We start from the raw sequence: 25,103 nt of genomic DNA, 5'->3' as shown, positions 1-25,103 counted from the left end.
AAGGAAGACAATCAATAAATAAATTGTGCTCCAACTTCATCACAAAGCGGTTCACCGTACGTGCATGCTACGGGAATCACAAACTTCAACACAAGCATTCTTTAAATTCATAATCACCCAACTAGCCTGACTTTAATATCACTACCTCCATATCTCAAAACAATTATCAAGCATCAAATTGATCATAGCATCCAATTCACTTCCTATGATAATTTTTATTATACCCAACTTGGATGCTCATCATTCCAGGACCAACTTTGTAACCATAGCAAATACCATGCTGTTCTAAAAGACTCTCAAAATAATATAAGTGAAGCATGAGAGACTAGCAATTTCTACAAAATATAACCACCGCCGTGCTCTAAAAGATATAAGTGATGCACTAGAGCAAATGACAAACTACTCCGAAAGATATAAGTGAAGATCAATGAGTAGTCGAATAATTGTGCAACTATGTGAAGAATCTCTAGCATTAAGGAATTTCAGATCTTGGTACTCTAATCAAACAGCAAGCAAAGAAAAATAAAATGACATTGCAAGGATAGCACAACTCATGTGTAGAAGCAAAACTTAGGCTCAATAGATACTAACCGATAGTTGTTGAAGAAGAAATGTGGGATGCCTACCGTGGCATCCCCAAGCGTAGATGCTTGAGACTTCTTGAAATATTATCTTGGGGTGCCTTCGGAATCCCCAAGCTTGAACATTTGTGTCTCCTTAATTCCTCTCATATCATGGTTTCTCTATTTGTCAAAAGCTTCATCCACAACAGACTCAACAAGAACTCGTGAGATAGGTTAGTATAAACCAATGCAAAACCTTATCATTCTCTACTGTAAAAAATCACTAAAATTATTATTCAACATTGCATACTAAGTTCCTCTTCATATTTAATACTCCTATCCTCAAATAGAGTCATTAAACAAGCAAACATATGCAAACAATGCAAACATAACAGCAATCTGCCAAAACAGTACAGACTGTAAAGAATGCAAGAGTAACAATACTTCCCTAACTCCAAAAATTATGAAATAAAATTACCACTGTAGTAAATTTATCAGAGCTCATTATGCAAAACGTTTCAACATTATATCATGCCCTGACTTTTCTAGGGAATGTTTGCAACACCGATAAACTTTCTGTTTTCAAACAGCAACATGTATACTAGCAAAATAAGCATGGCAAAGGCTATCCTTGACATTGTTATTGAAAATAAAGGTGCAAAACATTATTATAAACAACATCAAGCAAATACTAACAAAAGAAAATGACGCTCCAAGCAAAACACATATCATGTGGTGAATAAAAATATAGCTCCAAGTAAAGTTACCGATGAACGAAGACGAAAGAGGGGATGCCTTCCGGGGCATCCCCAAGCTTAGGCTCTTGGTTGTCCTTGAATATTACCTTGGGATTCCTTGGGTATCCCCAACCTTAGGCTCTTACCACTACTTATTCCGTAGTCCATCGAATCTTTACCCCAAACTTGAAAACTCCACAACACAAACCTTAACAGAAAACTCGTAAGAGTATAATAAAATAAAACCACCACTTAGGTACTGTAATTAACTCATTCTAAATTCATATTGGTGTGAACCTACTGTATTCCAACTTCTCTATGGTTCATACCACTTAATACTAGCCATAGATTCATCAAACGTATACTTCTAGAACTCCAAAACTCCTATGAAATTAGGAAGTCCTAAGAAATGTTTGTACCAATCCAGAGCAAAAAGAATCAAATCAAAATAACGTTCTTGTGAATTAACAAAACTAAATTACTGGGTGCAAAACTTTCTGATTTTCAGCAGGATCAACACAACTATCACCGTAAGCTCTCCTAAAGGTCTTACTTGGCACTTTATTGAAACAAAAGCTAAAAAACATGATTAATACAGTAGAATAATCATGTGGACACACAAAAACAGTAAGGATAGATATTGGGTTGTCTCCCAACAAGCGCTAACCTCCCCAGCAACGGCGCCAGGAAAGAGCTTGATGTCTACTACACAACCTTCTTCTTGTAGACGTTGTTGGGCCTGCAAGTGCACAGGTTTGTAGGACAATAGCAAATTTCCCTCCAGTGGATGACCTAAGGTTTATCAATCCGTAGGAGCATAGGATGAAGATGGTCTCTCTCAAGCAACCCTGCAACCAAATAACAAAGAGTCTTTTGTGTCCCCAACACACCCAATACAATGGTAAATTGTATAGGTGCACTAGTTCGGCGAAGAGATGGTGATAGAAGTGCAATATGGATAGTAGATATAGGTTTTTGTAATCTGAAAATATAAAAACAGCAAGGTAACTAATGATATAAGTGAGCGTAAACGGTATTGCAATGATAGGAAACAAGGCCTAGGGTTCATGCTTTCACTAGTGCAAGTTCTCTCAACAATAATAACATAGATAGATCATATAACAATCCCTCAACATGCAACAAAGAGTCACTCCAAAGCCACTAATAGCGGAGAACAAACATATAGATTATGGTAGGGTACGAAACCACCTCAAAGTTATTCTTTCGGACCGATCTATAAAAGAGTTCGTACTAGAATAACACCTTAAGACACAAATCAACCAAATCCCTAATGTCACCTACACACTCCATTGTCACCTCAAGTATCTGTGGGCATGATTATATGATATGCATCACACAATCTCAAATTCATCCAACCAACACAAAGTACTTCAAAGAGTGCCCCAAAGTTTTACCGGAGAGTCAAGAAAACGTGTGCCAACCCCTATGAATAAGTTCATGGGCGGAACCCGCAAGTTGGTCACCAAAACATACATCAAGAGGCACGTGATATCCCATTGCCACCACAGATAAACACGGCAAGACATACATCAAGTGTTCTCATAAAAGACTCAATCCGATAAGATAACTTCAAAGGGGAAACTCAATTCATCACAAGAGAGTAGAGGGGGAGAAACATCATAAGATACAACTACAATAGCAAAGCTCGGCAGACATCAAGATCGTGCCATAGAGGGAACACGAGAGAGAACACAAGAGAGAGAGAGAGAGAGAGAGAGAGAGAGAGAGAGAGAGAGAGAGAGAGAGAGAGATCAAACACATAGCTACTGGTACATACCCTCAGCCCCTAGGGTGAACTACTCCCTCCCCGTCATGGAGAGCGCTAGGATGATGAAGATGGCCAGCGGTGATGGATTCCCCCTCCGGCAGGGTGCCGGAACGGGCTCCCGAGAGGTTTTTGGTGGCTACAGGGGCTTGCGGCAGCGGAACTCCCGATCTATCTTGATATTCGATGGTTTTAGGGTACATAGGCTTATATAGGCGAAAGAAGTCAGTTGGAAGGTGCTCGAGGGGCCCACGAGACAGGGGGCCACCACGCTGTAAGGGGGGCGCGGCCTCCTATCTTGTGGCCTCCTCGAGGATCTTCTGACGTGGACTCCAAGTCTCCAGGATCATATTCTTCCAAAAAATCACGCTGCCGAAGGTTTCATTCCGTTTGGACTCCGTTTGATATTCCTTTTCTTCGAAATACTGAAACAGGCAATAAAACAGCAATATGGGCTGGGCCTCCGGTTAGTAGGTTAGTCCCAAAAATGATATGAATATGTAAAATAAAGCCCATAAACATCCAAAAGGGGTAATATAATAGCATGGAACAATCAAAAATTATAGATACATTGGAGACGTATCAATGACCACGATTGAATAGCTACACTACAGGGTTATCATCAGAAGTTTTGTAGAGGTCTCACCCTCGGCACTTGATAGTAACCCAGCAGTGTTGAGCAACTAAGGGGAAAGTGATGTGCGGTGCCGGGGCCTGGTCTTCGATCCCGTTGATCGGGTCTTCTATGATGAAGCAGAGGCAACAAGGACAAGGTGGGGGTCACTGATGGATCACTAACCAACCTATTCTAATTAGATTAGGATAAGAAGGTAAGGTAACAATAAGCAGGTTACAAAAGAAGGTTATGCATCAGAATAGGAGCAAACAATGACAATAGCAAAATCTAATGCAAGCATGAGAGGATGGAATGGGCGATATCGGGATGATCAAGGGGGGGGGGGGGCTTGCCTGGTTGCTCTGGCAAGGAGGGGTCATCGTCGACGTAGTCGATCGCAGGGGCAGCATCGGTCTCGGGGTCTACCGGAGAGAAGAGGGGGAAGAAACAGTAAATATAAAGCAACATAGCATCACAAAGCATAACGTGGCAATAAGCTGTGGCGGGTGTGACCTAACGTATGGCTACACGATATAGGTGAAGGGGGAATTCAACTGGGAATATTTTCCCGGTTCCGGACCTATGTCAGACAGATGACTAGAGAGGGAAAGTTCCATGTTCAGATAGTTAGAGACACCTGACAGGTGAACGGACCGCGTGTTCGGATTTGTCTCATCGTTCTGAGCAACTTTCATATAGAAAACATTTTCATCCGAGTTACGGTTTATTTTCTAATATTATTCAAAGATTAAAGCATTTTCAAAAACTATTTAAAATAACAGAAAAGGAATATTGCATCAGCATGATGTCATAGTGACGTCAACAGTCAACAGGATGGCTGACCGGTGAAAACTGACATGGGGGACCCAACTGTCATAGACAGTGGGTTAAACAGAGTTTAAACTAATCTAAATTTAGTTAGTAAAACTACTGGGCCCACCTGTCAGTGTCTAATTAACTAAACTAATTAGTTTTAATTATTAAAATGTTTTAATTAGAGGATTAAGCGGTGGGACCCGCACGTCAGTGGCTCGGGCCTGCCCAGTCAGCACGGTTGACCAGGTCAACGGGTCAATAGGGGGCCAGGGGCCCCACTGGCAGTGACCCAGGGGGTGGCCCCAGGTGTGCCAGCTCAGCGGGCCGGCGGCTGAACACCAGCGAGCACGAAAACGCGGCGGAGGGCACCCGGCCTTGTCGGGATTCGTCTACAGGGGGTCTCTGGGGCTGGGGTTAGGCGCGTTCGAACAGGGAGTGAGCGGCGCAGCTGCTGGTGGTGGTGGTTTTGCCGGAAACGGCGGGAGACAGGGACGACAGCAGACACCGGAGTTCGGGCGTCGATGGTTTTGGCGCTACGGGGAACGGCTGAGGGCGTTCTTGGGCTCTACGGGATGCTGACAATGCGCCGCATCCAATGGTGCCACCCACGCAAACCGAAGTGGTCGGAGTTGACCGCCACGATGACGGCAGGCGGCTGCCGGAGTGGGAACTCGACGGGACCGGTGCTAGGGACTACTAGAGGGATAGAGGGAGGGCGCCTCAGGTACGGTGGCTCACAGTGAAGCCGTAGGGTGGATGGCAGCGGGCTCGAGGGAGGTCAGGGCGGTGCTGGGGGCGATGAATCACCGATGAGCGGTGGCGGGGACCATTGGGGAAGACGGGACGATGGCAACGCTGATGGGGCTTCCCCGCCTTGTTCCGGCGAGGTAATCAACGAAGGCGTCGACGGCGAGCCTCCTGGACCAGCTGGCGAGGCGCGGGGTGGGTGGTGGCCGTGGCTATGGTACAACCATGGGGACGGAGGCGCTCGGTTGAGGAGGGGAGGGGATCTGGAGAGCGAGGAAGAGCGCAGAGAGGGCGAGGGGAGTGGGTAGAGGTAGGTGGGGGAGAACCTGAGGAGCCGGAAGGGGGGCTCTTATCCACCCGCGGCGTTGCCGGCGAGGTGGTCGGGCGGCGACAAGCTGCTGTAGCGGTGCACACCGAGGGAACAGGAAGGAGGGGAGAGCGACCAGGGAGGGGGCGTGGGCCGGCCTAGCTGGGCCAGCTAGCACGGGTGGGCCGAAGCCCAAGTGGGGCAGGGTCTTTCTCTCCCCTCTGCTTTTTCCTTTTCTCCTTTTCTTTTCCTTTCTCTTTTTTTTGCAGCTTTTGCATTTGCTTTTAGCCACTATTGACTTTGCAAAATTATGCCACTGGCCAAAACAATTTCAAATAATTATTGGGCACTGCCAAAAAAAGATTATGAGGCTTTAGAAATAGTTTGGCATTTTTATAAATTAAAAAGGCATTTAATTTATTGCTTAGGTCACTATTTTAAGTAGTGTAGACCACTCAAACACTTTGCAAAAATATTGGTTCACCACCAATATTACTTGTGGATTATTTGGCACATGATGAACATTTTAGTTTTCATGTTTGAGCAATTTTGAATTTCACTCAGAAATTGAAATGGAATTCAACTGGAATTTGAAATGGAATATTGATTAAATTGACTAAGCACTGTTATAGCAAAATGATTAGCTTGATCTCAGGGATTACTGTAGCATCATTACACCAGGGTGTTACAACTTGTCTGTCACAAAGTTGTCATCGTATACACAATTGCTATCTTGGTTCATGAAGTTTTGCATGAGAAAAGAGCGCACGAGTGAAAGAGCCACCCAAGATTTTAAGCAAAGAGGAAAGATAAGCAAAGAGCTTATAAGCAAGAACCATATCATCATACTACATTAAGATTGTCATACTCGATCATCTTGGATCATAGCACCGAAATACTATACATATAGCATACTTGGGATAGAGATCGTTGCATTTTTGGCTAGTAGGTTGTGCACAAGTTCCATATCCACCTATTGTGCAATCGTGCTAGCGTCTCTCTAGTATTGTGCAACAAGAGCATTTTCGTGGATTTCACATTTTGGCTCACTTTTGGTTTGCACAATCCCACTTATCTATTTGAGTGTGTGTTTCCGTGTACCTCTACTTGCTTGGTCTACTTGTTGCATTTGCAAATTTGTGAATCTTTTCCAACATTATTGAAGCTCACTTACAATTGCATCAAATTTTGTGCCACAATCCTAACCAAGCTCCACCATAAGCTTTTACTTGTGTAGGTGTGTGAACCGACAAGAATTGGTACCAATAGTGCTATTTCATTGTCCGCATTTGAGTGAACTTGATTCATCGTCAACATCGGTCAAGGTACATTAGTATAAGTTCTTCTCTTTCTACCACTCACATTTTCCTTGGAATGGTGGATAGGCCAAGTTCTTCTACCAACCCACTCTTCATCAAGCAAGACGACAACATGTCATCATACGTCACCAAGAGCCACCTCTTTGGTGCACAACGAGCGTTGCATCAAGAGCAACAAGCTATGAACAAACGCATCGACAACCTCGCCACCGACTTGCGACTCTTCGAGCAATGTACCAAGGACTACTTAGACAACAAGATCGACGTGCACAAGCAAGAGAACGATGCAAGGATGGATGAGATACGCGCTTTGTTGGTGAACCGACCTCCTTCTACATTGTCATACTCAAGACGGAGCCACTCAAGTCGACACTCCGACGACTCCTTCTCCGGCTCAAGTACACCGTCATCAAACACTCTTCGATGAGCCATGCGTCAAGACCGTCGTGCATCCCGCAATCCGCTACACGACAAGCATTCACAAGAGCAAGTCGATGAGCAAGTCCCTCGTCCTCACTCAAACCAAGTCACTTTTGCTCAAGCTCAAGAACGACAACGACAACGACGCCAAGAGGAAGAACGAGCGCGTTTACACCAAGAGGAACAAGATGCCAAGGCTCAATCTCTTCAACAACAACAACGAGAAGCACAAGCTCTTGAGGCACAACGTGCCCTTCAAGAATCAAGTCGAGCCATCGCCAACTGCAATCGCGAACGGTGCAATCAAGAGGAAGCCCTTCGAGAAGAAATCCAAGAGAGGAACTACCAACTGCGTGTGCAACGTCAAGTTCCTCAAGCTCATCCACAAGATCGTCAAGCTCAACCTCAACCTCAAGTTCAACAAGAGCAAGTTGATCATGGACTTGCTCCACGCCAAGAGCAACATGAGGATGATTACACTCACCGTCAAGGGCGTCATCATCATCATCGCCTACAACACAATGAAGAGCAACGCTATGGCAAGCTCAAATTCACAATCCCAAGTTCAATGGAAGGAGTGATCCGGAAGAGTACCTCTCATGGACATTAAAGGTTGACAAAATCTTTCGTTTGCACAACTATGAGGAAGAGAAGAAGATCGCTATGGCATCACTTGAGTTCCAAGACTATGTGCTCATATGGTGGGAACAAGTCCTTGAGCGCCGACAAGCAAGAGGAGAACCACCTATCACCACTTGGGCTCAAATGAAGGATGTCATGCGAGCATGTTTTGTGCCCACCTACTACAACCGTGATCTCTTCAAGAAGCTACAACTCCTCAAGCAAGGAACAAAGAGTGTTGAAGAATACTACAAGGAAATGGAGATAGCCATGATTCGAGCCAATGTCACGGAAGATTATGAGCAAACTATGGCACGATTCTTGAATGGACTCAATAATCCCATCAAGAAGATTGCCGACTTCCAACCCTACGCCAACCTCATTGAGCTCGTGCATCAAGTTACAAAGGCAGAACATCAAGTGCAAGATGACTTCAAGTACGCCAAGTACTCATCCAAAACCTATGGCTTCTCCACCAACCAAGCTTCAACAACTCCTCCAACATCTACATCAACCAGGCCTTCTCCAAGCAACGACGACAAGACAAGTTACAAGAAAACTTCGTCTAGTTCAAATCATCCTCCTCCTACTACAAGCAACTTCAAGCCGCGTGCTTCATCATCTACTCCGACCGATGAGACCATCAAGACAAACTCCTTCAAGTGTTTCACTTGCGGCGCTCGAGGCCACAAGGCTTATGAATGCACAAACAAGCGCACCATGATCCTCAACGACGATGGTACCTATGACTCCATGAGTGATGAGGAGATGGAAGCTCTTGAGCAAGTGGCAATGCACCGGCGCGTGAACGAGGATGAAGATGATTAAGTCTTTTGTGATGAGGATTCGAGCCCCGCTCTCGTTGTCTCCAAGGTCTTGACTCTTCAACATCAACAAGAAGAAGACCAAAGATTACACATCTTCCACCCAAAGGCCGACATCAATGGAAGGTCCGTCAAGGTCATCATCAATGGAGGTAGTTGTCACAACTTGCCAAGTGAAGAACTATGCTCCAAGCTTCAATTGGTCAAGAGGAAGCACCCGCACCCCTACAAGTTTCAATGGCTAAGTGACTCTGGCACTATACGAGTCGAGCATACGGTCCAAGTCTCCTTCAAAATTGGTGCATATGAAGACACTTTGGAGTGTGATGTCGTCCCAATGTCCGTTTTCCATCTCCTTCTTGGTAGGCCATGGCAATTCGACCGTAGTGTCATCCACAACAGGCGTACCAATCACTATAGCTTCAAGATGAAAGGGAAGGAATATGTGCTACGACCTATGTCTCCTAGTCAAGTGATAGCCGACAAGCAAGCCACCCATCGTGGAGAGAAGAGTGAGAAACTGATCCACCAAAAAGCGAGTGAGATCCACAAGCCAAACTTGAGCGCCTCTTCGCCTAGAGAGAAAAACCTAGTACTATTTTCCACAAAAGTGAGATGAGAGAAGTGTGTGAGAACCCATCGAGTGTTATGCACTTTGTCCTTGTGTGCAAGGATGGGGAACCAAAAACTAACACCTCTCACGAGCTACCTTTAGTGTTTCAATCTCTTTTGCAGGAATTACAAGATGTTTTTCTTGATGAGGTACCTCCGGGTCTACCTCCTCTACGAGGCATTGAGCATCGAATCGACCTCATCCCCGGAGCGCCCCTACGAAACAAAGCTCCATACCGCGTCAACCCGAAAGAAACTAAGGAGATCCAACAGCAAGTACAACAACTACTCGACAACGGTCATGTACGTGAAAGCCTAAGCCCTTGTGCCATTCCGGTTATACTTGTTCCTAAGCAAGATGGAAGTTATCGCATGTTTTCCGATTGTAGAAATCAATGCTATTACCGTTTGTTATAGGCATCCCATTCCTCGCTTAGATGATATGCTTGATGAACTTAGCGGTGCCGCCTTTTTCTCAAAAATTGATCTTAAAAGTGGCTATTATCAAATCCGCATACAAGAAGGTGATGAATGGAAAACTGCTTTCAAAACCAAATTTGGCTTGTACGAGTGGTTAGTTATGCCTATGGGTTTATCGGAAGCTCCCGGTACTTTCATGCATCTTATGCATTATGTGCTTCGACCTTATATTGGAGTCTTTGTTGTGGTTTACTTTGATGATATTCTTGTGTTTAGAAAATCCATTAAAGAGCATATTAATCATGTTAGGGCTGTTTTGCAAACGCTTCGCAAGGAATGTCTTTATGCCAACATGAAAAAGTGCACATTTGGTGTTGACAAACTAGTTTTCTTGGGTTTTGTCATTTTTTCCAAGGGTGTCCATGTTGATGAATCTAAAATTGAAGCAATTAAAACTTGGCCCCAACCCACCAATTTGCAACAAGTGCGTAGTTTTCATGGCCTCACAGGTTTTTACCGTAGCTTTGTGAAGGATTTTAGCACTATTACCGCTCCTTTGCATGCCTTGAGTAAGAAGAATGCTCCTATTGTTTGGGGATCTTTGCAATCCACTGCTTTTGATGAGCTCAAGTCTTTGCTTACTCATGCTCTGATTCTTTCTTTGCCCAATTTTGACAAAACTTTTGAGGTTCATTATGATGCAAGTGGTACCGAAATTGGTGGAGTTTTGATGCAAGAAAAATGAGCCATTGCTTATTTTAGTGAAAAACTCTCCGGTGCTCAACTTAACTATCCCATATATGACAAAGAATTGTATGCTTTAGTGCGTGTGCTACATGTTTGGGAACATTATCTTAGACCTCATGAGTTTGTCATCCATACTGATTATGAAACGCTTAAGTACTTAAAAGGTCAAACTAAGTTGAACAAGCGTCATGCCAAATGGAGTGAATTTATTGAATCTTTCCCCTATGTGATCAAGTACATTAAGGGTAAGTAAAATGTAGTTGCGGATGCACTTTCCCGCAGATTCACGCTTGTCACTAAACTTGAGTTGAATGTTATTGGTTTTGAGCACATAAAAGACTTGTATGCTAATGATCCATCTTTTGCTTCTCCTTATGCTAAATGCTTCACGCATACATGTTGGGAACAATATTAGCTCAAGGATGGTTATCTTATGAGAGCTAACAAATTATGCATTCCCGAGTCTTCTCTTCATTTGCTCCTTTTGCAAGAGGCTCATGGAGGCGGACTCATGGGACATTTTGGACGCGACAAGACATTTGCCACACTCTCCAAGAACTACTTTTGGCCCAAGATGTTCCGCGACGTCTCACGCTTCACCAACCAATGCTCTACATGTCGCAAAGCTAAGTCTAAAGCTCAATCCCATGGTCTTTACATGCCTCTTACTATTCCTTATCAACCTTGGGAAGTCATTAGCATGGATTTTGTACTTGGTTTGCCTAGAACTCAAAATGGAAAGGATTCCGTGTTTGTTGTTGTGGACCGATTTTCTAAGATGACACATTTCATCCCTTGCAACAAGATAGATGATGCTTCACACATTGCAAATCTCTTTTGTAGGGAAATCTTGCGCCTCCATGTAGTACCAAAGACAATCGTCTCCGACCGCGACGTCAAGTTCTTGAGTTATTTTTGGAAGACGCTATGCGCCAAGCTCGGAATCAAGCTCTTGTTCTCATCTGCATACCATCCTCAAACCGACGGCCAAAGGGAGGTGACGAACCGTACACGCCCCACTCTACTTCGCGTGTTGATCAAGAAGAACATCAAGGAGTGGGAGGAGTGTCTACCCATCACCGAGTATGCCTACAACCTTGCAAGACATTCAACGACCGGCAAGTCGCCCTTCGAGGACGTCTACGGCTTCAACCCGTTGTCCCCATTGGACATTCTAAGTCTACCCCTACAAGAGCGCACCAACATGGATGCGAGTGCCCACGCAAGCTACATCAAGAAGATGCATGAAGATACAAGACACACCATCGAGCGCCAAGTACAACGACTCACGACCAAGCTCAACATTAACAAGCATCCCATGATATTCAACATTGAAGACCTCGTGTGGCTACACCTTCGCAAGGACCGCTTCCCCAATGAACGCAAGTCCAAACTTCTCCCTCGAGCCGATGGACCCTTCAATGTGCTAGCACGCTACAAAAATAACGCTTACAAGATCGATCTCCCATGCGACAAGTACAACTTGAGAGACATCTTCAACTTCTCCGATCTCTCCCCGTACCATGGTGATGAGGATTTCAATCTGAGGTCGGATCTTTCCCAAGGGGGGAGATGATGTGGAGCATCCTTCAGTCATCCCCATGGACCTTCCATCGTCTCACCAAGCACCAAGAGGACCCTTGACTAGAGCACGAGATAGAGCTCTCGAGACCGAGGTGACTTCTCTCCTTAGTGATATATCACATGATCCTCTCGAGACACGGCTACTACCTCAATCCGGAATGTTGTGCATGATTAGGTACCAAGAGGACCCTCCCGAGGTTGCACATGAAGATGGTCAAGACCCCAAGTCCACAGAAGAAGAGAACCAATGGAAGAAGGCAAGAATAGCCTCCAGGCACCCGACATCCGGACAGGACCCCGGACATCTAGCCCCTAGAGATCTACACGGCCACGACTCTGCAGAAGAAGCTACAGGGACCAGACATCCGGCGTCCAGCCCGGACATCTGGCCCCCCTCATCGGAAATCCGGCCAAAATCCCGGACATCTCGCACCAGCGTCCAGGGAGCACAGAAGGTTGCCCCGTTAGCAGATTTGTATTTCTTGGAATCAGATCCTTAATATGCTTGAAGCATGTGTTATGTGTACTCATGATACTGTTTATTTTTATAAAAAGAAGGTTTTATTTGCGAAGAGCAATCCCCTGGTCGATCGAAATTTTCTCCATGGGCATTTTTTTCCTTTTTTATTAACCAAGGCAAGTTTAATTCAACGTAGAAACAAATTCTTGATAAACGGAAGCAAGTTTAATTATTCTTTACACTAGAAAATAGTGCATATGATGTCGAAGCAAATCCACATGAAACTTATGGAAGCAAATTTTCATAATAATGGAATCAAAATCTCCTTCGTAAGGAAGCATAGTGGAATCTAGATTTGCTTTACAAGGAAGCACATATGCTGACCTAAAAACCAAGAATGGACTCTCACGTTATTTATAAGGAAGCAAATATACTGGCCGGAAACCAAGAATGGAGACTCACGTTATTTATGGAAGTAGTCATGGCACTGATTTATGAAGTATTTATTAGGACAGAAATTAGGGGAAGCAACGTTCATAGCTCGAGAGGGACGCGAGACTACATGGCGTGCATTATGGAAGCAATAACAAATTAACGATCGGAAGCACCTAATGACCAAATCATACGTACGTCCTGCTTCCGATCCGACGGCCTCTGACTGGTCTGATACTCGCAAATTATCAGTAGTCTGATGCCTAGCAGTACCGTAAAAGGGAAACACGTGCTACCAGACGTCTGATAATAGACATTCGTCAGACTAGTTGGGCACCGTCAAGATACTTTCTTATCTCACCGTCGAGATTGCCACTGAAATCTTTTAATTTGTTTCCAAAACAACCTGATAGTTTTCCACAACCCCTCCCGCAATAATCTCACCTGTGATAAACGCACCCGTCTCCTCGTTCCCATCTCCATCTGTACTCCCAAGATGGCCAATCTCGTCATTGTCATTGTTCTCACCGCCAAGAACCAGCCTCCCATGTGATCTTGCGACTCGCCACACTGGTGTTCCATCCCTTCTGGTGGTTGCGGCCTGCATTAGCCACGGCACACACAACTAGCGAGCTCGCAACCCCACCACTATGATGGTCAATTGCTTCGGGCACCACGGAGTCCAAGTCCACTAGGGTGGAGCTTCATCTCGGTCGCCGAACAAAGCCATCACGCGAGGAACATTACTGGAGTTGTCCCCTCCCCTCCGATGGTTTCATCCCCATCTCGCCTAGGTTTCTCAAATCTTGATATAGCCATCTCTAATTTCTAACATATCTGTATATTATGAGTGTTGTTTGATTAATTTTCTCCATTCCATTGTGTATTTGTATGGCTAAATCATGATTTTTCTCCCACTCCATCATGCATTATATGACTGAATCAGAGTAATACACCTAAATTTGGTATGTGCATGACGCACACGTGCTTCCTAAATTTGGGGAAAATATTAGTGGGATGATTTATGTCTCCCTTTTCACCTCTTCCTTGTCTATGTTCAGAGATGACGGGAGCACACACGGCCAATTGCACAAATCGGCCTTCATACGATCCTCATCCAAGCATTGGTCTTCACTATGCTCATAACATCAAAAGTATGTGATTCTCAATAAAATAATTAGTGATTGTCCAAACCACAGAAAATGTGCTGAATTTGCATTCATACCATGCTTCCAACTTTTCACGCTTCATACATATAGTACTACATATCATCAGTCTTTATTGCTTGCTTCATATTTACCATGGTAGAGCTTCCAAACTGAGTCCAGTTTGCTTCATACATATCAAACTTATGCATCTACATTATGCTTAGTTTTGCTTCATCTCTACGCCTCCATGCTTGTATGCATCATGTTTACTTAATCCACAACTAAATCATGCTTCCTAAATATCACATATATTAAGGATAAGATGCATTCCGTTGTCTTAATTTGTATGACCGTGTGGAGATCTTTTGTATCCCTATAAAATGTTCTTCCACTATGTATAAGTTATGTTGAGATTGCACGAATATGATGCATCCAATTTTCTTGATTCATCTGGATCATAGATGTGCTTCTGTACAATGCACAATTTGTTTCATACACATGATAGTTATGCTTCTTAACTATGTACGCAGTGCTTCATGTACTTCACACTTGTGTTTCTACATTGTGTTCAATTTCTATCATTTCCATGCTCCGTACTTTTTCGTAGGCGTCATGTTTGTATTCAAATCAATTTACTCATGCTTCCTCAATTTCTAAAGGGCTAACTGGAGTGGAAGATCATTCTTTAACGATTGTGAGCATGTCATGGTCATCGATGGTGGGCATGGCGGGCGACGTGAGCTCAAGCATATAAGTGCCCAATGTTTTGTCATTGTTTTGCAAGAAAACTAACAAGACACACACACTCAGTTTTCAAAGGTTAAATGTGCTGGCATCGCTGCACCTCACCGGACTCTTGTGGCTCGCGATGTAGATACCCGCAGGTATGTGAAACAAAGGGAAGTCATCGATGCTTGGTCAAATGTGATGGACAAAGCATAGTAGCTCGGGAGGTACTAGGAAAGAACTGTAGCAGTGGTGCTACATATAGTAGTCAGGAAGTGTTCAGGGCAACTATATCACCAGTAAGCAAGAAATATGCAATCACAACACATGGAATCATACTCAGAAAATAAAGGAGGCATACCACATGATACCGCTAGGAGAAAAAAACTACTATGGATTATGAGGCATGGTTTGTAGTGTTGGAAACACGTTTTTCTATTTGATGAAAAAAATTAGCAGATTTGTATTTCTTGGAATCAGATCCTTAATATGCTTGAAGCATGTGTTATGTGTACTCATGATACTGTTTATTTTTATAAAAATAAGGTTTTATTTGCGAAGAGCAATCCCCTGTTCGATCGAAATTTTCTCCATTGGGCATTGTTTTCCTTTTTTATTAACCAAGGCAAGTTTAATTCAATGTAGAAACAAATTCTTGATAAACGGAAGCAAGTTTAATTATGCCTTACACTGGAAAATAGTGCATATGATGTCCAAGAAAATCCACATGAAACTTATGGAAGCAAATTTTCATAATAATGGAATCAAAATCTCCTTCGTAAGGAAGCATAGTGGAATCTAGATTTGCTTTATAAGGAAGCACATATGCTGACCTGAAAACCAAGAATGGACTCTCACGTTATTTATAAGGAAGCAAATATACTCGTCGGAAACCAAGAATGGAGACTCACATTATTTATGGAAGTAGTCATGGCACTGATTTATGAAGTATTTATTAGGACAAAAATTAGGGGAAGCAACATTTATAGCTCGAGAGGGACGCCAGACAACAGGGCGTGCATTATGGAAGCAATAACAAATTAACGATCGGAAGCACCTAATAACCAAATCAGACGTACATCCTGCTTCCGATCCGACGGCCTCTGACTGGTCTGATACTCGCAAATTATCAGTAGTCTGATGCCTAGGAGTACCCTAAAAGGGAAACACATGCTACCAGACATCTGATAATAGACATTCATCAGACTGGCTGGGCATCGTCGAGATCCTTTCTTATCTCACCGTCGAGATTGCCACTGAAATCTTTTAATTTGTTTCCAAAACAACCTGATAGTTTTCCACAACCCCTCCCGCAATAATCTCACCTGCCATAAACGCACCCATCTCCTCGTTCCCATCTCCATCTGTACTCCCGACATGGCCAATCTCGTCATTGTCGTTGTTCTCGCCGCCAAGAACCAACCTCCCATGTGATCTTGTGACTCGCCATGCCGGTGTGCCATCCCTTCTGGTGGTTGCGGCCTGCATTAGCCACGGTGCACATAACCAGCGAGCTCGCAACCCCACCACTATGATGGTCAATTGCTTCGGGCACCACGGAGTCCAGTCCACCATGGTGGAGCTTCATCTCGGTCGCCGAAGAAAGCCATCACGCGAGGAACATTACTGGAGTTGTCCCCTCCCCTCCGATGGTTTCATCCCCATCTCACCTTGGTTTCTCAAATCTTGATATAGCCATCTCTAATTTCTAACATATCTGTATATTATGAGTGTTGTTTGATTAATTTTCTCCATTCCGCTGTGTATTCGTATGGCTAAATCATGATTATTTTCCCACTCCATTATGCATTGTATGACTGAATCAGAGTAATACACCTAAATTTGGTATGTGCATGATGCACACGTGCTTCCTAAATTTGGGGGCAATATTAGTGGGATGATTTATGTCTCCCTTTTCACCTCTTCCCTGTCTATGTTCAGAGATGAAGGGAGCACACACGGCCAGTTGCACAAATCGGCCTTCATACCATCCTCATCCAAGCATTGGTCCTCACTATCCTCATAACATCGGAAGTATATGATTCTCAATAAAATAATAAGTGATTGTCCAAACCACAGAAAATGTGCTGAATTTGCATTCATACCATGCTTCTAGCTTTTCACGCTTCATACATATAGTACTACATATCATCAGTCTTTATTGTTTGCTTCATATTTACCGTCGTAGAGCTTCTAAACTGAGTCCAATTGCTTCATACATATCAAAACTATCCATCTACATTATGCTTAGTTTTGCTTCATCTCTACGCCTCTATGCTTGTATGCATCATGTTTACTTAATCCACAACTAAATCATGCTTCCTAAATATCACGTATATTAAGGATAAGATGCATTCCATTGTCTTAATTTGTATGACCGTGTGGAGATCTTTTGTATCCCTATAAAATGTTCTTCCACTATGTATAAGTTATGTTGAGATTGCACGAATATGATGCATCCAATTTTCTTGATTCATCTGCATCATACATGTGCTTCTGTACAATGCACAATTTGCTTCATACACATGATAGTTATGCTTCTTAACTGTGTATGCGGTGCTTCATGTACTTCACACTTGTGTTTCTACATTGTGTTCAATTTCCTTCATTTCCATGCTCCGTACTTTTTCGTAGGCGTCATGTTTGTATTCAAATCAATTTACTCATGCTTCCTGAATTTCTAAAGGGCTAACTGGAGTGGAAGATCATTCTTTAACGATTGTGAGCATGTCATGGTCATCGAAGGTGGGCATGGCGGGCGACGTGAGCTCAAGCATATAAGTGCCCAATGTTTTGTCATTGTTTTGCAAGAAAACTAACAAGACACACACACTCAGTTTTCAAAGGTTAAATGTGCCGGCATCGCTGCACCTCACCGGACTCTTGTGGCTCGCGATGTAGATACCCACAGGTATGTGAAACAAGGGGAAGTCATCGATGCTTGGTCAAATGTGATGGACAAAGCATAGTAGCTAGGGAGGTACTGGGAAAGAACTGTAGCAGTGGTGCTACATATAGTAGTCAGGAAGTGTTCAGGGCAACTATATCACTAGTAAGCGAGAAATATGCAGTCACAACACATGGAATCATACCCGGAAAATAAAGGAGGCATACCACATGATACCGCTAGGAGAGAAAAACGGCTATGGATTATGAGGCATGGTTTGTAGTGTTGGAAACACGTTTTTCTATTTGATGAAATTTTTTAGCAGATTTGTATTTCTTGGAATCAGATCCTTAATATGCTTGAAGCATGTGTTATGTGTACTCATGATACTGTTTATTTTTATAAAAAGAAGGTTATATTTGCGAAGAGCAATCTCCTGGTCGATCGAAATTTTCTCCATTGGGCAATTTTTTTCCTTTTTTATTAACCAATGCAAGTTTAATTCAATGTAGAAACAAATTCTAGATAAACGGAAGCAAGTTTAATTATTCTTTACACTGGAAAGTAGAGCATATGATGTCGAAGCAAATCCACATGAAACTTATGGAAGCAAATTTTCATAATAATGGAATCAAAATCTCCTTCGTAAGGAAGCATAGTGGAATCAAGGTTTGCTTTATAAGGAAGCACATATGCTGACCTGAAAACCAAGAATGGACTCTCACGTTATTTATAAGGAAGCAAATATACTGGCTGGAAACCAAGAATGGAGACTCACGTTATTTATGGAAGTAGTCATGGCACTAATTTATGAAGTATTTATTACGACAGAAATTAGGGGAAGCAACATTTATAGCTCAAGAGAGAAGCCAGACTACAGGGTGTGCATTATGGAAGCAATAACAAATTAACAATCGGAAGCACCTAATGACCAAATCACACGTACGTCCTGCTTCCGATTCGACGGCCTCTGACTGGTCTGATACTCGCAAATTATCAGTAGTCTGATGCCTAGCAGTACCCTAAAAGGGAAACACGTGCTACCAGACGTCTGATAATAGACATTTGTCAGACTAGTTGGGTACCATCGAGATCCTTTCTTATCGCACCGTCGAGATTGTCACTGAAATCTTTTAATTTGTTTCCAAAACAACCTGATAGTTTTCCACAACCCCTCCCATAATAATCTCACCTGCCATAAACGCACCCGTCTCCTCGTTCCCATCTCCATATGTACTCCCGCGATGGCAATCTTGTCATTGTCGTTGTTCTCACCGCCAAGAACCAGCCTCCCATGTGATCTTGCGACTAGCCACGCCGGTGTGCCATCCCTTCTGGTGGTTGCGGCCTGCATTAGCCACGGCGCACATAACCAGCGAGCTCACAACCCCACCACTATGATGGTCAATTGCATCGGGCACCACGGAGTCCAGTCCACTTGCGAGGAACATTACTGGAGTTGTCCCCTCCCCTCTGATGGTTTCGTCCCCATCTCACCTAGGTTTCTCAAATCTTTATATAGCCATCTCTAATTTCTAACATATTTATATATTATGAATGTTGTTTGATTAATTTTCTCCATTCCGTTGTGTATTTGTATGGCTAAATCATGATTATTTTCCCACTCCATTATGCATTGTATGACTGAATCAGAGTAATACACCTAAATTTGGTATGTGCATGACGCACACATGCTTCCTAAATTTGGGGGCAATATTAGTGGGATGATTTATGTCTCCCTTTTCACCTCTTCCCTATCTATGTTCAGAGATGAAGGGAGCACATATGGCCAGTTGCACAAATCGGCCTTCATACCATCCTCATCCAAGCATTGGTCCTCACTATCCTCATAACATTGAAATTATGTGATTCTCAATAAAATAATTAGTGATTGTCCAAACCACAGAAAATGTGCTGAATTTGCATTCATACCATGCTTCCAGCTTTTCATGCTTCATACATATAGTACTACATATCATCAGTCTTTATTGTTTGCTTCATATTTACCGTGGTAGAGCTTCTAAACGGAGTCCAGTTTGCTTCATACATATCAAACTCATGCATCTACATTATGCTTAGTTTTGCTTCATCTCTACGGCTCTATGCTTGTATGCATCATGTTTACTTAATCCACAACTAAATCATGCTTCCTAAATATCACATATATTAAGGATAAGATGCATTCCATTGTCTTAATTTGTATGACCGTGTGGAGATCTTTTGTATCCCTATAAAATGTTCTTCCACCATGTATAAGTTATGTTGAGATTGCATGAATATGATGCATCCAATTTTCTTGATTCATCTGCATCGTACATGTGCTTCTGTACAATGCATAATTTGCTTCATACACATGATAGTTATGCTTCTTAACTGTGTACGCGGTGCTTCATGTACTTCACACTTGTGTTTCTACATTATGTTCAATTTCCTTCATTTCCATGCTCCGTACTTTTTCGTAGGCGTCATGTTTGTATTCAAATCAATTTACTCATGCTTCCTCAATTTCTAAAGGGCTAACTTGAGTGGAAGATCATTCTTTAACGATTGTGAGCATGTCATGGTCATCGATGGTGGGCATGGCGGGCGACGTGAGCTCAAGCATATAAGTGCCCAATGTTTTGTCATTGTTTTGCAAGAAAACTAACAAGACACACACACTCAGTTTTCAAAGGTTAAATGTGCCGGCATCGCTGCACCTCACCGGACTCTTGTGGCTCGCGATGTAGATACCCGCAGGTATGTGAAACAAAGGGATGTCATCGATGCTTGGTCAAATGTGATGGACAAAGCATAGTATCTAGGGAGGTACTGGGAAAGAACTGTAGCAGTGGTGCTACATATAGTAGTCAGGAAGTGTTCAGGGCAACTATATCACTAGTAAGCAAGAAATATGCAATCACAACACATGGAAACATACCCGGAAAATAAAGGAGGCATACCACATGATACCGCTAGGAGAGAAACACGACTATGGATTATGAGGCATGGTTTGTAGTGTTGGAAACACGTTTTTCTATTTGATGAAAAAATTAGCAGATTTGTATTTCTTGGAATCAGATCCTTAATATGCTTGAAGCATGTGTTACGTGTACTCATGATACTGTTTATTTTTATAAAAAGAAGGTTTTAGTTGCGAAGAGCAATCCCTTGGTCGATCGAAATTTTCTCCATTGGGCATTTTTTTTTCTTTTTTATTAACCAAGGCAAGTTTAATTCAACATAGAAACAAATTCTTGATAAACGGAAGCAAGTTTAATTATGTTTTACATTGGAAAATAGTGCATATGATGTCGAAGCAAATCCACATGAAACTTATGGAAGCAAATTTTCATAATAATGGAATCAAAATCTCCTTCGTAAGGAAGCATAGTGGAATCAAGATTTGCTTTATAAGGAAGCACATATGCTGACCTGAAAACCAAGAATGGACTCTCACGTTATTTATAAGGAAGCAAATATACTGGCCGGAAACCAAGAATGGAGACTCACGTTATTTATGGAAGTAGTCTTGGCACTGATTTATGAAGTATTTATTAGGAAAGAAATTAGGGGAAGCGACATTTATAGCTCGAGAGGGACGCCAGACTACAGGGCGTGCATTATGGAAGCAATAACAAATTAACGATCGGAAGCACCTAATGACCAAATCAGACGTACGTCCTGCTTCCGATCCGACGGCCTCTGACTGGCCTGATACTCGCAAATTATCAGTAGTCTGATGCCTAGCAGTACCCAAAATAAAAATAGGAAAACCAGGCTAAGTGCTTAGAAAAACTAGGCTTTCCTTAAGCACCAATGCTTATTTGTACATGGTAGATATTTAATTAGACCTCTCTGCTGTAGAAATAGACGTCATTGCTTCATAAAAACCCTGTTTATTTATCTAAGCACTTAAAATTGTATAAGGCCTAAGATAGTTTTCATAGAGAGTTACAACAATTTTGATGGAACAAATATTCCTTAACACAACTTTAGCTTTTACAATTCAAAAAGAAATTAGGCTAACAATTCAAATATTTTTTTTAGCTTTTCCTACTTCTCATGGTTAGGCATCATCTTATCTCACAGTACGAACAGAGGATATGTAAAACACACTCGCACCACTTTGGCTAACTCCAACTTCAACGCACGACAGCATTTGGTCTGTTTCTTGTCCATTTGGGGAGAAACAAGCACAAATTGCGGCCAAATGCGGCAACACAAATGGACGGGCGTCTGTTTTTGTCTGCCTGTGACTCATTTCTGGCCAAAATTTGCGTCGGGTTTGCGTCGGCGCGGACATGAAGTGGACGCGTGCGGGCGCCCCCCTTGTCCTCACCCTGGCCCACCCATCGGTCACACTGATGCGATTGCCCCTCCCCCTTGAGGCCCCGACACCCTCCCGTCCTCGCTGTCGTAGCCACCGCCACCCATTTTTTTACCGCTCCTTCGCTGCCCAGGACTACAGCCCCACATCCACACACCCCCCCACCCTCCACCCACCGCTTCGGAGTAGTTCTTGCCAATGTTTATGGCCTCTTCTTGCCGTCGTCGGTGCTAGATAAACCATGACCGCCGGCACCACCCATCAGTCCTAGCACCACCTGCCTTGCGCTGCAAGGCCATTGGCCGACCTCATCTCTGCTTCTACAGGCTGCTGCATGTATAGGGAGGTCGGGGTACTCTGATACGTCTCCAATGTATCTATAATTTTTGATTGTTCTATGTTGTTATATTATCATTCTTGGATGTTTTACAATCATTTTATAGTCATTTTATATCATTTTTTGGTACTAACCTATTGACATAGTGCCCGGTGCCAGTTGCTGTTTTCTGCATGTTTTTTACATCGCAGGAAATCAATATCAAATGGAGTCCAAACGCAGCAAAACTTCTTGAGGATTTTTTTGGCCAGAAGACATCCAGTGGGCCAAGGAAGCACCTGGGGGATGCCTCGAGGGGAGCAGCACCCACCCGGGCGCGCTAGGAGGCCCAAGCGCGTCCTGGTGGATTGTGCCTACCTCAGGTGCCCCCTGAACTGCCTCTTTGCTCTATTAATACCCCAATATTCCAGAAACCCTAGGGGAGTCGACGAAAATCAATTCCAACCGCCGCAGAGTCCAGAACCACCAGATCAAATCTAGACACCATCACGGAGGGGTTCACCACTTTCATTGGTGCCTCTCTGATGATGCGTGAGTAGTTCTTTGTAGACCTACGGGTCCATAGTTAGTAGCTAGATGGATTCCTTTCTCTCTTTTGATTATCAATACAATGGTCTCTTGGAGATCCATATGATGTAAGCCTTTTTGCGATGTGTTTGTTGGGATCCGATGAATTTTGAGTTTATGATCAGATCTATGTTTTATCCATGAAAGTTATTTGAGTCTTCTTTGATCTCTTATATACATGATTACTTATAGCCTCGTATTTCTTCTCCGATATTTGGGTTTTTTTTTGGCCAACTTGATCTATTTATCTTGCAATGGGAAGATGTGCTTTGTGATAGGTTCGATCTTACGGTGCTTGATCCTAGTGACAGAAGGGGAAACAACACGTATGTATCATTGCTATTAAGGATACGAAGATGGGGTCTATTTCTACACAAATAGATCTTGTCTACATCATGTCATCGTTCTTATTGCATTACTCCATTTCTCCATGAACTTAATACACTAGATGCATGCTGGATAGCGGTCGATGTGTGGAGTAATAGTAGTAGATGCAGGCAGGAGTCGGTCTAATAATCTTGGACGTGATGCCTATTTAATGATCATTGTCTGGATATCGTCATGATTATTTGAAGTTCTATCAATTGCCCAAGAGTAATTGTTTTCCCACTTTTTTCTATTTTTCTCGAGAGAAGCCACTAGTGAAACATACGACCCCCGGGTGTCTTTTCATCATATTTGCCTTTGCGATATATTTTCCTTTGCATTTATTTTCATATCTATTAAACGAAAAATACAAAAATACCTTGCTGCAATTTATTTGTTCCGCGATCTATTTATCCTATCTACCACTTTTACCTCATGTTATTTGCCTATCTTGAGGCACCGTACACGAAAGGGATTAACAACCCCTTTGACACATCGGGTTACGAGTATTTGTTATTTATGTGCAGGTCCTGTTTACATGGTGTGGGGAGGTTCTCCTACTGGTTCGATAACCTTGGTTTCATCACTTAGGGAAATACCTACCGTCGCTATACTGCATCATCCCTTCCTCTTTGGGGAAATACCGACGTAGTTCTAGCAGACATCATGCTCTTAATCGGCCGCGTCTACACCATGACCGCAAGGTGTTCGACACTTCGCTCACAAGGTACCATGGATAGTGGGGATGAGTATTTTTTTCAACAACTTCATTTTTTTGTCGGATGATTCATCATCGGACGATAAGGATCTTGTGGCTGTTGCATTGGTCGTCAATGACTACATTGCTAGGCAGCAGTCGTGGTTCAAGGGATCAATCCCGGGGCATGCTCCGGTGCTGAACCACAATAGAGAGAGAGAGAGAGGGAGGGAGAGAGAGAGATCATTGCCTGCTTTTCGCCGATTACTTTGAGAGAAACCCCCTCTTAAAACCCCATATTTTCTAGCACCGCTACTGGATGGTGAGGTATGTGTTTAATCATATATGGGAGGGAGTGGTAGCATATGATGATTAGCTTGAGTGCAAGGAGGATGCCATTGGTAAGGTTGTCTTCTCCTCTTATAATAAATGCACTGCGGCTATTCGTATGCTTGCATATGGAATTCCCGGTGATCTTATGGATGAGTGTGCCCGCATGAGTGAGTCCACATGAGTCACATCAATGTATATGTTTGGCAATGCCATGGTGGCAATGTTCGGCCCTAAGTACCTAAGAGAGCCAACTGCCATAGGTACAATGCAGTTGTTGGGGATCAAAGCGGATAGAGGCTTTCTGGGAATGCTTGGTAGAGATTATATGCACTGGAAGTGGAAGAAATGTCCATTTGCTTGGCAGGGGTAGTACAATAGACATGTGAAAGGTTGCACTGTCATAGTAGAAGTAGTGGCTTCACAAGATCTTTGGATTTGGCACTCTTTTCTCGGCATGGCTAGTTTTCACAATGACACCAACGTGCTTTAGTGTTCTCCAGTGTCCGCAAGGCTTGCAGAAGGCCATTGCCTAGAGGTTAACTTTGAGATCAATGGCCACCTATACAACAAGTTAAGGGATACTATCTAGCTGATGGTACTTCTCCTCACTTGCCAACTCTTCTGAAGACAATATCCAATCTAGAAGGAGAGAAGAGACAAAGATTTTCCCAAGTACAAGAGAGTGCTAGGAAGGATGTAGAGCATGCTTCTGGTGTGCTTCA

This window comes from Triticum aestivum, chromosome 4B (assembly GCF_018294505.1).
Source record: "Triticum aestivum cultivar Chinese Spring chromosome 4B, IWGSC CS RefSeq v2.1, whole genome shotgun sequence".
In the NCBI taxonomy this organism is placed as follows: Eukaryota; Viridiplantae; Streptophyta; class Magnoliopsida; order Poales; family Poaceae; genus Triticum; species Triticum aestivum.
This window is presented reverse-complemented; position numbering follows the sequence as displayed.